At 44.4% G+C, this 10,944-nt stretch overlaps 1 pseudogene; it reads left to right on the top strand.

Moving 5' to 3' along the window:
• The first annotated feature begins 8,483 nt into the window (after positions 1-8,483).
• Positions 8,484-9,637, top strand: LOC118005486 (annotated as a pseudogene).
• The last annotated feature ends 1,307 nt before the right edge of the window (positions 9,638-10,944 follow it).

Below are 10,944 nucleotides of genomic sequence, written 5' to 3'. Positions count from 1 at the left end.
GAGTGAGCATCCAACTCTTGATTTCGGATCAGGTCATGATCTCAGGGTTGTGAGATCGAGCCCCACGTTGGGCTCTGCACTCAGTGCAGAGTCTGCTTGGGATTGTCTCTCCCTCTGCCTCTGTCCCACTCCCTGCTTACACACACACTCTCTCTCTCTCTTTTTCAAAATAAATGAATAAAATCTTAAAAAAAAATAAAATGAAAGTTTCAGGGCCTCATGCCCTGAAATGTCTTTTTTTTTTTTTGTCATGAAAAGTGTACTCTTTAATCCCCATCACCTATTTGACCCTCCCCCTCCCCCCCACACCTTCTTCTCTCTGGTAACCATGAGTTTGTTCTCTATAGTTAAGAGTCCGTTTCTTGGATTTTCTCTGTCCTTTTTTTTCTTTGCTCTACATTTTATTTCTTAAATTCCACATATGAGTGAGATCATATGGTATTTGTCTTTCTCTGATTGACTTATTTGCTTAGCATAATACTCTCTAGCTCCATCCATGTCATTGCAAATGGCAGGATTTCATTCTTTTTCATGATCAAATAATATTCCATTGTGTATATATATGTATACACACACACTCATATATATATATACCACATCTTCTTTATCCATTCATCCATTCATCATTCAATGGACACTTGGGCTGTTTCCGTATCTTGGCTATTGTAAATAATGCTGCAATAAACATAGGAGTGCATGTACCCCTTCAAATTAGTGTCTTTGTATTTTTTTTTTTTTTTTAAAGATTTTATTTATTTATTTGACAGAGAGAGAGAGAGAGCACAAGCAGGGGGAGCAACACAGAGGGAGAGGGAGAAGCAGGCTCCTGAGGAGCAGGGAGCCAGCCCAATGTGGGGCTCGATCCCAGGACCCTGGGATCATGACCTGAGCCAAAGGCAGTCGCTTAACCAACTGAGCCACCCAGGCGCCCAGTGTCTTTGTATTCTTTGGGTAAATACCCAGGAGCCCACACCCTGAAGTACTGATCCATCCAGTTTGGAGTGGGACCTAGTTATCTTAACATCCGTTTTGATAAAGTTGATTTCAATGCAGGTGTTCCAGAGACCGTGCTCTGAGAAACGCAGTTACAGAATGCACACTTAATGTTGCGCTCTCAGGGATGAGCCCAGCCTGAGGGTAGAAATAGCCTCACGTATGTGACATTTGCAACTTGGGAGTGATGTGAGGTAAACAGGGAGGAAAATGAGCTCCTCCCCACCCCGTGGGGGGGCAGTGTACAGTTTAGTTGAGTCCTTGAATGTAATTGTGAGGAGCCTTGTGCGAGCTTCAATGTGGATGGTCTCCCTGTGGTGCTTAAGTATGCAGCCAGGGTCCCAGCCCCTGGGAGGTTTGGTGAAGGGACTGCTTCACAGACTTCAGCCTAGGGGGGCCCCCGGCCTCCATCGGGTCCAGCACTGCAAAGAAACCCGCCGAGAACCACACTGCAGCGGCTTCAGCGGAGAGAGCTGACTACTCTCTTTGCCTCTTCTCTTTGCTGCTTGCATTGTTTTGGCAGAGTTTATCCTAAAAACAGCACCACCGAGCCCCGCCCGGAGACCTTCTGCCTTGAGTTTCTGCAGGCTTATACAGTGTGTTTGGTTCTTGCACATTCGCCAGCTCACGGAAGTGGCAATATTTTGTAGGGGAGGAAAAGGGAAAAGTTGGGGTTTGGGAGCCCAAAGCCAGCAGTCAGTTCGGGCTCTGCCTCTGACCAGCCTCTGTGACTTTGGATAAGTCACTTAACCTTTTTGGGGCTCAGTTTTACAGAGTTGCCACAAAACAGCATCCTCTGAGACCAGGCTCACAGAATCAGCCTGAGGGGCAAATCAGATAGAGTATGTATCAGCTTCTTGCTAAAGGACAATATGAGGGTTCCTCATTCTGAGCAGACTGTGGTCCCCTTACTATCCATGACGACTTAGGTATCCGTGCAACCCAACGCAATTCCTGATACATACCCGGCAGTGTCTGATGCAGAGTTAAACCCACTCTTTCTCTTCTTGTCCTAATCCAATTGATCACTGTCTCCCTGCCAAATTCCAGAAGGGCAAGGCATCGTCTACTTTTGCATACCTGTTTGTCTCTGTCTTCTAGTCCAGTACCAGGCTCAATAAATATAAATGAATAAATGAGAAATGAATTCAAGTCAACAGAGGTTTTGAGGATGCTCTCCCTGTATGCTAGGGCTTTGTCATCAGGAATTAACGTGAGCGCAAGAAATAGAAACCCAGACAAACTAATGTGAACTGAAAGAAATAACTGAGGCTCTAACCAAGGAAGTACGGCTGGGTCTTCAGGGACGAGGCGAGCGCTGAAAAACCAGTCCACCTGCCCAAACTCCAGCTCTCTCTCTCTCTACTACCATCCTCTCTCATCTCCTCACTTCCACTCTGCAGGTAGTTTTATGCTCTTTACTGCATACTGGCTCCTCTGCTTTGATCATACTTGAGACCAGAACACTTCAGCCTCTCGTTTTAAGCACCAACTCTTATTAGCAAGAGTCTCTGAGTGCCAAACCCAAATTTCCAAGAAAGAAATGATGAATGTCTTAGTTAAGGAAGAGGTCCATCCCAGATCGAAGCAGCTATGATACTATGAAGTGATGTCAGAGAGGGAGGTCCTCCAGCCTCCTCCCTTCTCCACTGTGCAGGGGAAGCAGGTGCTGACAGGGAGGACATGGACAGGTTCCTCCAGGAAGTGAGAGTGGAGGCTGAGAGGTCATCGTGGGTAGAGGCCTATCTAGAACAGAGGCACTATGCTGTTTATTCATTTATTCCAGAACTATTCACTCGAGGCCTACTTTGTGCCAGGCACAGTTCCAGAGGCTGAGGATACAGCAGTGTCCAGAAAGACAGACAAGAGCTGTGCCTTCCCGGAAGCCTCATTCTACACTACACGCAATTCTACATTATAGCAAACAAGAACACGAGCAAGATAACTGCAGATCATGGTAAGTATACAGAGAAATCGGCAATTCGATGTAAAATGACGGGTCAAGTGGTGGGAAAGTTATTTTCAAATTGCCATTTAGAGCGTCCTAGTCTGTCAACTGGCTAAAAATACCAAAAAGAGTGCCCAGATCTGGTTGTTCCGTTTATAAAGGAGGAAGTGAAATAGAGTTCACAATGTTCTTTGCATTTCTCCCTCTGCTTGTCATGTTGTGGGGGGAAAAGCATCTAGTTTGGGCTGGATTAGGGACAGCCAGGCCCTTCAGTCACCCTCTCAAACCTTCTTGTGGAATTTATTAATGCAGCCCAGAGTGGCTCAAGACATGCCACATTCCAAGAGCCACCTGCCTCTGCTTGATTTGGGGGCCTGCCTAAAACAGGCTTCAGGGGAAGTAGAGAATATGTGGTGGGAGAGCAGACCCACCTAGTTACCTCAATGTCAGGCCTTGTGGACTTTCTCCCAGCAGTCTTCCATAGAAAGCCTGCAGCAAAGGGCAGAGTTGTTCTCTAGCTATTTTCAGAAATAACAACAAGCTAAGGCTTACTGAAAGCTTAGCATATGCTAGACAATGTTCTAAAAGCTCTATGTGTATTAACTTACTTAATTTCTGCAATTCTACTATGAGGAAGGTACTACTGGTATCCCCAGGCTACAGGTGAGGAAGTCAAGTCCAGAAAAGTTTACAAAACTTGCTCAAAGTCGTGATAGAACTAGACTTCAAATCTTGGTATTCTGGCTCCCAAAAAATCCGTGGTTTTTAATGAATAACGCCTAGTTCTAGCTGACTCAAATCCCTGTCTCTGGCTTCTCTCAAAGTAAGTATTTTTTTTTTAAAGATTTTATTTATTTCTTTGACAGAGAGATAGAGAGAACAAGTAGGCAGAGAAGCAGGCAGAGGGAGAGGGAGAGGCAGCCAGAGGGAGAGGAAGAAGCAGGCTCCCCGCCGAGCAGGGAGCCCAATGCGGGACTCGATCCCAGGACCCTGGGATCATGACCTGAGCCGAAGGCAGACGCTTAACCAACTGAGCCACCCAGGCGCCCCTCAAGGTAAGTATTAAATCAACTAAATGACTACATCATGCTTACTATTTTCATTGAATTTTCTACTAAATAAGTGCCATATGCATATAAAATATCTTTCAAAGCTCCTATTCAAATGCAGAAAAGGAGAGTGAAAAATCTTGGGTTTTAGGTCAAACTTAGAATGATGTTGTGTGTGTGTGTGTGTTGGTGGTGGTATTTTGTTTGATTTCTTTTCTGCAACCCTGCCATCAAGCTGTTTTAGTCTGACACGCAGTGAGGGGAGAAAGTATTGTTTTACACTTGTCTTCACTGAAAGACAAGATTGGTCCTAGAGACTGCCTCACGAATGTGGAGAGTGGGAAAGTATTAAGATACTCAGATGGAAAGAAGCGCCACAGAATTTCAGGCATCGGTAAGCAGGTGGGGAAGGATGTGCGGGCAGGGCAGCTTTTTGAAGTCTCAGTAAGTGTAGTGGAATGTAGCAGCTGAGCCCAAGTTTGATTTTGCTGGAAGGAATTGGAGAGCTGGTGATTCTTTTCCCCTATTTCTCAGGTAAAAAAAAAATTTTAGGGGCACCTGGATGGCTCAGTTGGTTAAGTCTGTCTTCGGCTCAGGTCATGATCTCAAGGTCCTGGGATTGAGCCCTGTGTTGGGCTCCCTGCTCAGTGGGGAGTCTGCTTCTCCCTCTGCCCCTCCCCTCTGCTCATGCTCTTTCTCTCTCTCTCTCCACACCCCCAATCTCTCAGATAAACAAAAATTTTAAATTGAGATGTAACTCACATACTATAAAATTAACCTTTCAAAGTCTAGTATATTCACAGTGTTGTACAATTATCACCACTAATTCCAGAACATTCTCTTCACTCCAGAAAGATACCCATACCTATTAGCAGTCACTCCACATTTCCCTGTCCCTTAATCCCTGGCAACTATCAGTCTACTTTCTGTCTCAATGAATTTACCTATTCTGGACATTTCATAGGAATGGAATCAGAACACATGTGTCTTTGTATTTGGCTTCTTTCACTAAGCACAGTATATTTAAGTTTTATCCATGTTGTAGCATGTTTCTATATGTACTTCATTTCTTTTTATAGGTTAATAAAATTCTGTTGTATAGATATACCCTATTTTATGTATCCATTCGTCATTTGATGGGCATTTGGATTGCTTTAATTGCTTGACTATTATGAATAATATTGCTATCAATGTGTATGTACTAGTTTTTGTGCGGATTTTTAATTTTTCAAAAGATTTTACTTAATTTATTTGTCAGACAGAGAGCACAAGCAGGGGGAGTGGCAGAGGGAGAGGGAGAAGCAGGCTCCCCGCTGAGCGGGGAGCCCAACACAGGACTTGATCCCAGGCCCCTGGGATCATGACCTGAGCTAAAGGCACATTCTTAACTGACTGAACCACCCAGACATCCCAATTTTTAATTATTTTCATTATTATTTTAATTTAATTATTTTTAATTCCTTCAGGTACATACCTTGAGTGGAATTGCTGGGTCATATGGTCACTCCATGTTTAATATTTCGAGGAACTGCAAAACTCTTTCCCAAAGTGGCTGTGTCATTTTATATTTACAATAATGTATGAGGATTCCCATTTCCCACAACCTCACCAATGCTTACTGTCATCTCTCTTTTTGGTTATAAGCTGGAGATTCTTTTCTTTAAATTAACATGTAATATATTATTTGTTTCAGGGGTACAGGTCTGTGATTCATTAGTCTTACACAATTCACAGCACTCACCATAGTACTTACCCTCCCCAATGTCCATCACCCAGCCAACCCCTCTCTCCCACCCCACCCCCTACTCCAGGAACCCTCAGTTTGTTTCCTGAGATTAAGAGTCTTTTATGGTTTGTCTCCCTCTCTGGTTTAATCTTGTTTCATTTTTCCCTCCCTTCCCCTATGATCCTGTCTTGTTTCTCAAATTCCTCATATCAGTGAGATCATATAATACTTGTCTTTCTCTGAATGACTTATTTTGCTTAACATAATACCCTCTAGTTCCATCCATGTCGTTGCAAATGGCAAGATTTCATTTTTTTGGATGGCTGCATAATATTCCACTGTATGTATATATATATACACCACATCTTCTTTATCCATTCATCTGTCGATGGACATCTAGGCTCTTTCCACAGTTTGTCTGTTGTGGACATTGCTGCTATAAACATCAGCGTGCATGTACCCCTTCGGATCCCTACATTTGTATCTTTGGGGTAAATACCCAGTAGTGCAATTGCTGGATTGTATGGTAGCTCTATTTTCAACTTTTTGAGGAAACTCCATACTCTTTCCCAGACTGGCTGCACCATAAACTGGAGATTCTTGTAGATATTTGGTTCACAAATGGTTCTATTAGATGGCTTTGGTTTTACTGGCTGAAGGGAAGTGAGCATTTATTTATTTATTTATTTATTTTTTAAAGATTTTATTTATTTATTTGAGACAGAGAGAATGAGAGAGAGAGAGCACATGAGAGGGGGGAGGGTCAGAGGGAGAAGCAGACTCCCTGCCGAGCAGGGAGCCCGATGCGGGACTCGATCCAGGGACTCCAGGATCATGACCTGAGCCGAAGGCAGTCGCTTAACCAACTGAGCCACCCAGGCACCCGGGAAGTGAGCATTTATTGATGTATTTGTACGTGGAGAGGCAGGGGAGAAAGGGGAGAGGAGGACAATGGAGAGTTTTGTCACCCAACCTTGTCTAATGAATTTAATATATTTATCTTGAGACTCAGGGAAGAAGGAGATAGCTCAGAGCCCAAGAAGTTCCTGAAAGAACTTGTAAGACTCTGTGCACCAGCAGGATGCTTTGGGACCCAGGGACCAAGTTCCTCAGCATGGGGACTTCTCCTCATTGATTGATGCTGGGAGGTGGGACAGCAGGGAGGGGGGCTGAGGGACACAGGCCCAGTGGTGGTGCAGTTGCCAATGTTCATCGAGGGCATGGGGGAAGAAGCAGAGTCTGGAAGCCATCCTCAATTAGCTGGTGGCAGTGGCTTCCACGAGGAGGCCAGGGTTCAAGAATATACTGTGACATGGCGAGGCTCAAGTCCGGCCTTAGGGGGTCAGAGTCAACATGACCTGGGACTGAAACTGATCCACAGACGGGCAAACGTGGGTGCCGTCTACACATGCCCCTGCCTCAAAGACCCTGTGCAAACCCACATCTTTGTCCTTTTTGCCTTCTAGGGAATTCTAGGCCAGACAGGTATCAGTAGCTTTGGCCCTAGTGAAGAAAGGAAAGGTAGAGACATCCGTGACCTTTTAAATCTTCGTTTTTCTACCCAGCCTGGTGTTTCTCATTACTGTTTTACAGACTGGAAGGAAATAGATTTTGTGCCATGTAAATTATTTTGAGTTTATGGTCTCTGGCTAGAAAGCCAGGGTTGTTCCTCAGAGGTTATTTTATGCCAGTCCATTAGCATGAGCTCCTTATTGATGAACCAATAAAACATGACCTGCCTGAGCCTGGTAATGGAATCTACCAACTCATAATTAGTATTCAGGTAAAGCGCCACCACATTAATCTGCTTTCCCTTCCATGGTAATTGGTGTTTAATTTCTATTTTATTAAGCAGGATTGGTAAATCTTGAGAGATTCCAGTTCTAGGCATTTACTCTAAGAGGCTTTTATGTCCTTCATTGGAAACCTGTAATGCTTTAACTTGCTGTGTACTTTAAACTTTAAGAAGCCCTTCTGTGATCTTCATGGGCCCCATGCCAACTCTGAAAGGCAGAGTAAGGTAGATATCACAAAGCCCCATTTTAAATCACGAGGAAACGTGAGACTCAAGAGCAGTCACAGGTGGCAAAACATGAATCTTGTCCTGATTCTCTCAACTCTACACAGGTCCTGTGCTGCATTTATAAAATATTCATAATGAAATTTATAAGGTGTTTTTATTGACTTGATTTATCAAATTAGTTCTGTCTTCCATTTCTGCACCACCCCACAAAGCCCGTGGGTAAATATACTATTTCAGAAGCTAGGGCTTGGATCTAAAATGCTGTCAGGATGACTCTCTACTCAGTTAAGATAAAATAAAGTTCTGCCCAAGCAAAACAATTTTAAAAACCAGATACAAATATATAAGGGGATGCATTTATTCCCAAAACACTTGGCCTCTACTCCCCTCCAATACCGGAAAATGAATTCTCCTCCGTGCACAATAATCTGTGACAAACTCGAACTGGCATATTGGGTTAATAAACTATTATGAGAATCAATAGTAATTAAAGGGAACACTTAGCTGACAAAGTTGATAAAAATGAATGTATTTGTGAGCTCTTAATTTTCTTAATTGTTTCCTTAATTGTTTCCTCTGGCTGTCACGGCTTTCAATTGTTTGCTATCCAAATATCAAAAAAGCTGAGCTAGACTGGGTATTACTGGGTAATTTCAATTACTAAAAGCATGAATTGGTATTCCACTGTTTAAAAGAACTTCTCTAAGCTTGGACTTACTCCTTTAAACTCTGTCAATGTGCACTATGATTGATGGTTGCATGGAAAATGGTGACCAATTGCTTTCCTATGGAATCGGTATAAATGGATTTGAGTTGCAGCGGGACGCACCAAGTTTAGATGTTTGACAATTTCCAGATTGTGGATTCCTAATTACTCGAAGAATCTTTCTTTTCTCTTCTATCTTCCCCTTCCTGACTCCTGTGGGGAATGTGATACAGAAATGGCGAGACACAGAACCAAGATATAGAATGAAAAACCCACCAGAAAATTTTCTTTCTTTACTAATGATTCCAGGACCAAATTTGGGGAACATATGAAATCTGTGACTTCATAGGTCTAGTGAGGTATAGATGTTTTTATTAGAAGTTAGGGAATTTAGGTAAACTACCTAGGAAAATACAGCTCCAAATCCATGCCTATTCTGCAATGAGAGTTTTCATTTGCCTAAATTATCTGGGTAACTGACATATTTTTTCATTCATATCCATCCACCTATGAAAAACATACTCCATGTCATCTATATGCCTTTAGGCAATCAGGTCGGTCTTGATGGTGCAGAGACACACAATCCCTGACCTCAAGACCTTCAGTCATCTACTCCTCAAGACATCTCATCAACCAACACAAACCCCCACACTAAAAAGGAGGCAGGGTGTAGAGGCCATGATAGCTGAGCTCTGCCTGTTGGCAAGAATGGCAATAGGGGGAAGCTAATTGCAGTGGTTGGATACAAGGACATGGTGAGTGGGTCCTGCTGGGTGGCATAGGGGAACTTAACAAGAACCACCACCCTCTCATTTCCTGGTGGTGAAGGATCAACTATCTGTGAGATCAAAGACACTTTCCAGCAGTTTCTAAACCGGGACAAAAATGACATCGTGCCCATCAACCTGTACATGGCAGAGATGGTGTGCCTTGTGCCCGATACCCCAACAGTGCTCCATTCACACTGTTCTGGAGATCCTGTCCCAGGAGCATCCCTACGATGCCGCCAAGGACTCCATCCTGTGCAGGGCCGGGGGCATGTTCATAGCCAAGGATCTGCCCCACGGCCCTCCCCACAGCCATGCAGCCTCGCCCCAGGCTTGCCATCAGCCCTTCTCTAAGTTGTGAGCCTCGGATTTCCAATTCCCTGCCCCTTCGCACTCCATTGAGAGGCTAGGTGAGGTGCTTCCGGATTACTGGGGTGCTGTCATCACAGTCAAGGCTGGTTAGGGAACAGGAAGCCTGAGAGTCTTCTCTTCACTACCTCTTCCCTGTGTTGTTACACAGCGTCATTGTTGATGTTAAAGTAACGTCTTGTTTCTCTCCCCTACCAAAGGGAAAAAAAAAAAAAGGAGACAGAATGTAAAAAGGAAACAATACCATATGACAAGTATTCTGAAAAGAAAAACAAAAGATGGTGTGAGAAGGCCACGGCTGGCCTCGGGGAATTCATGGCAGACTTCCTAGAGTGTATTAGTTTACTCTGGCTGCCATAGCACCATAACAAAGTACCGCAGACTGGGGGAGCTTAAACAACAGAAATTTACTTTCTCACGGTTCTGGAGGCTAGAAGTCTAAGATCAAGGTGCCTGCAAGTTCATTTCCCCTAAGACCTCTCTTTTTGGCTTGCAGACAGCTGTCTTCACACGGTCTTCCCTCTGTGTACTAGGTCCTAATCTCTTCTTATAAGGACACCAGCCATATTGGATTATGACCTCAAGTCACCCAAATTACCACTTTAAAGGCCTTATCTCCAAATACATTGTGAGGTACTAGGGGTCAGGGCTTCCACATATGGATTTGAAAGGGGACACAATTTAGCCCAGAACACAGGGGAAGCTACTTTCAAACTGGGACTTGAAGCAAAAGCAGAATTGACTCAAGTCAGGAGCTGGGGAAGAGGGAGAGAGCATTCTGTGCCAAAGGTAGCCCAAACACCAAGGCCTGGAAATGAGAGAAAGGGGCATACTTGGCACAGGGCAAGCATTCTGGGATGGCTAGAGCCTAGATGGGACATGCAAAGCTACAAGATCTGAGGCTGAGCACGAGAAGGGATGGACTGTGGTGGTCCTTGCCATCCAAGTTATGGTTGGGACAAGGAGCACTTGGAAGAATTTTAAGCAAGAGACTGAGGATCAGATCTGCAGTCATCTAATCCATCAAGCCTGCTGACAGGGGCCTGAATACATAGCACGAGGCCTCCGTAAAATGGCAGCGGGCTGTTCACCTGTCACAGAGAGACGTAGTGGTGGAGGTGCCGAGGAGGATGACTCTCCTTGCACACCCAGGTTCGGTTTAGGGAGCTCTTTCCTATAGGGGATCTTTTTTGATCCTGCCACCTCAATGCTGGGGAAACCAGGGCTCAGAGAGGTCAAGGATGCTGCCCAAGGAAGGCCCCAAAGCTAGCAAGTGGCGAGCCTGGATTGGAGCTCTAGGCTTTTCACCTTTTGGCTCCAGCCCTTCTGAGGAACTCAGCCTCCTTTCTGAGTGATGGACAGC

The sequence above is a fragment of the Mirounga leonina genome, unplaced genomic scaffold, assembly GCF_011800145.1.
Source record: "Mirounga leonina isolate KUSES-001 unplaced genomic scaffold, KU_Mleo_1.0 Mir_94, whole genome shotgun sequence".
Lineage (NCBI taxonomy): Eukaryota > Metazoa > Chordata > Mammalia > Carnivora > Phocidae > Mirounga > Mirounga leonina.
The sequence above is the reverse complement of the archived record's forward strand: the minus strand, read 5'-3'. Positions and strand labels throughout refer to the sequence as shown.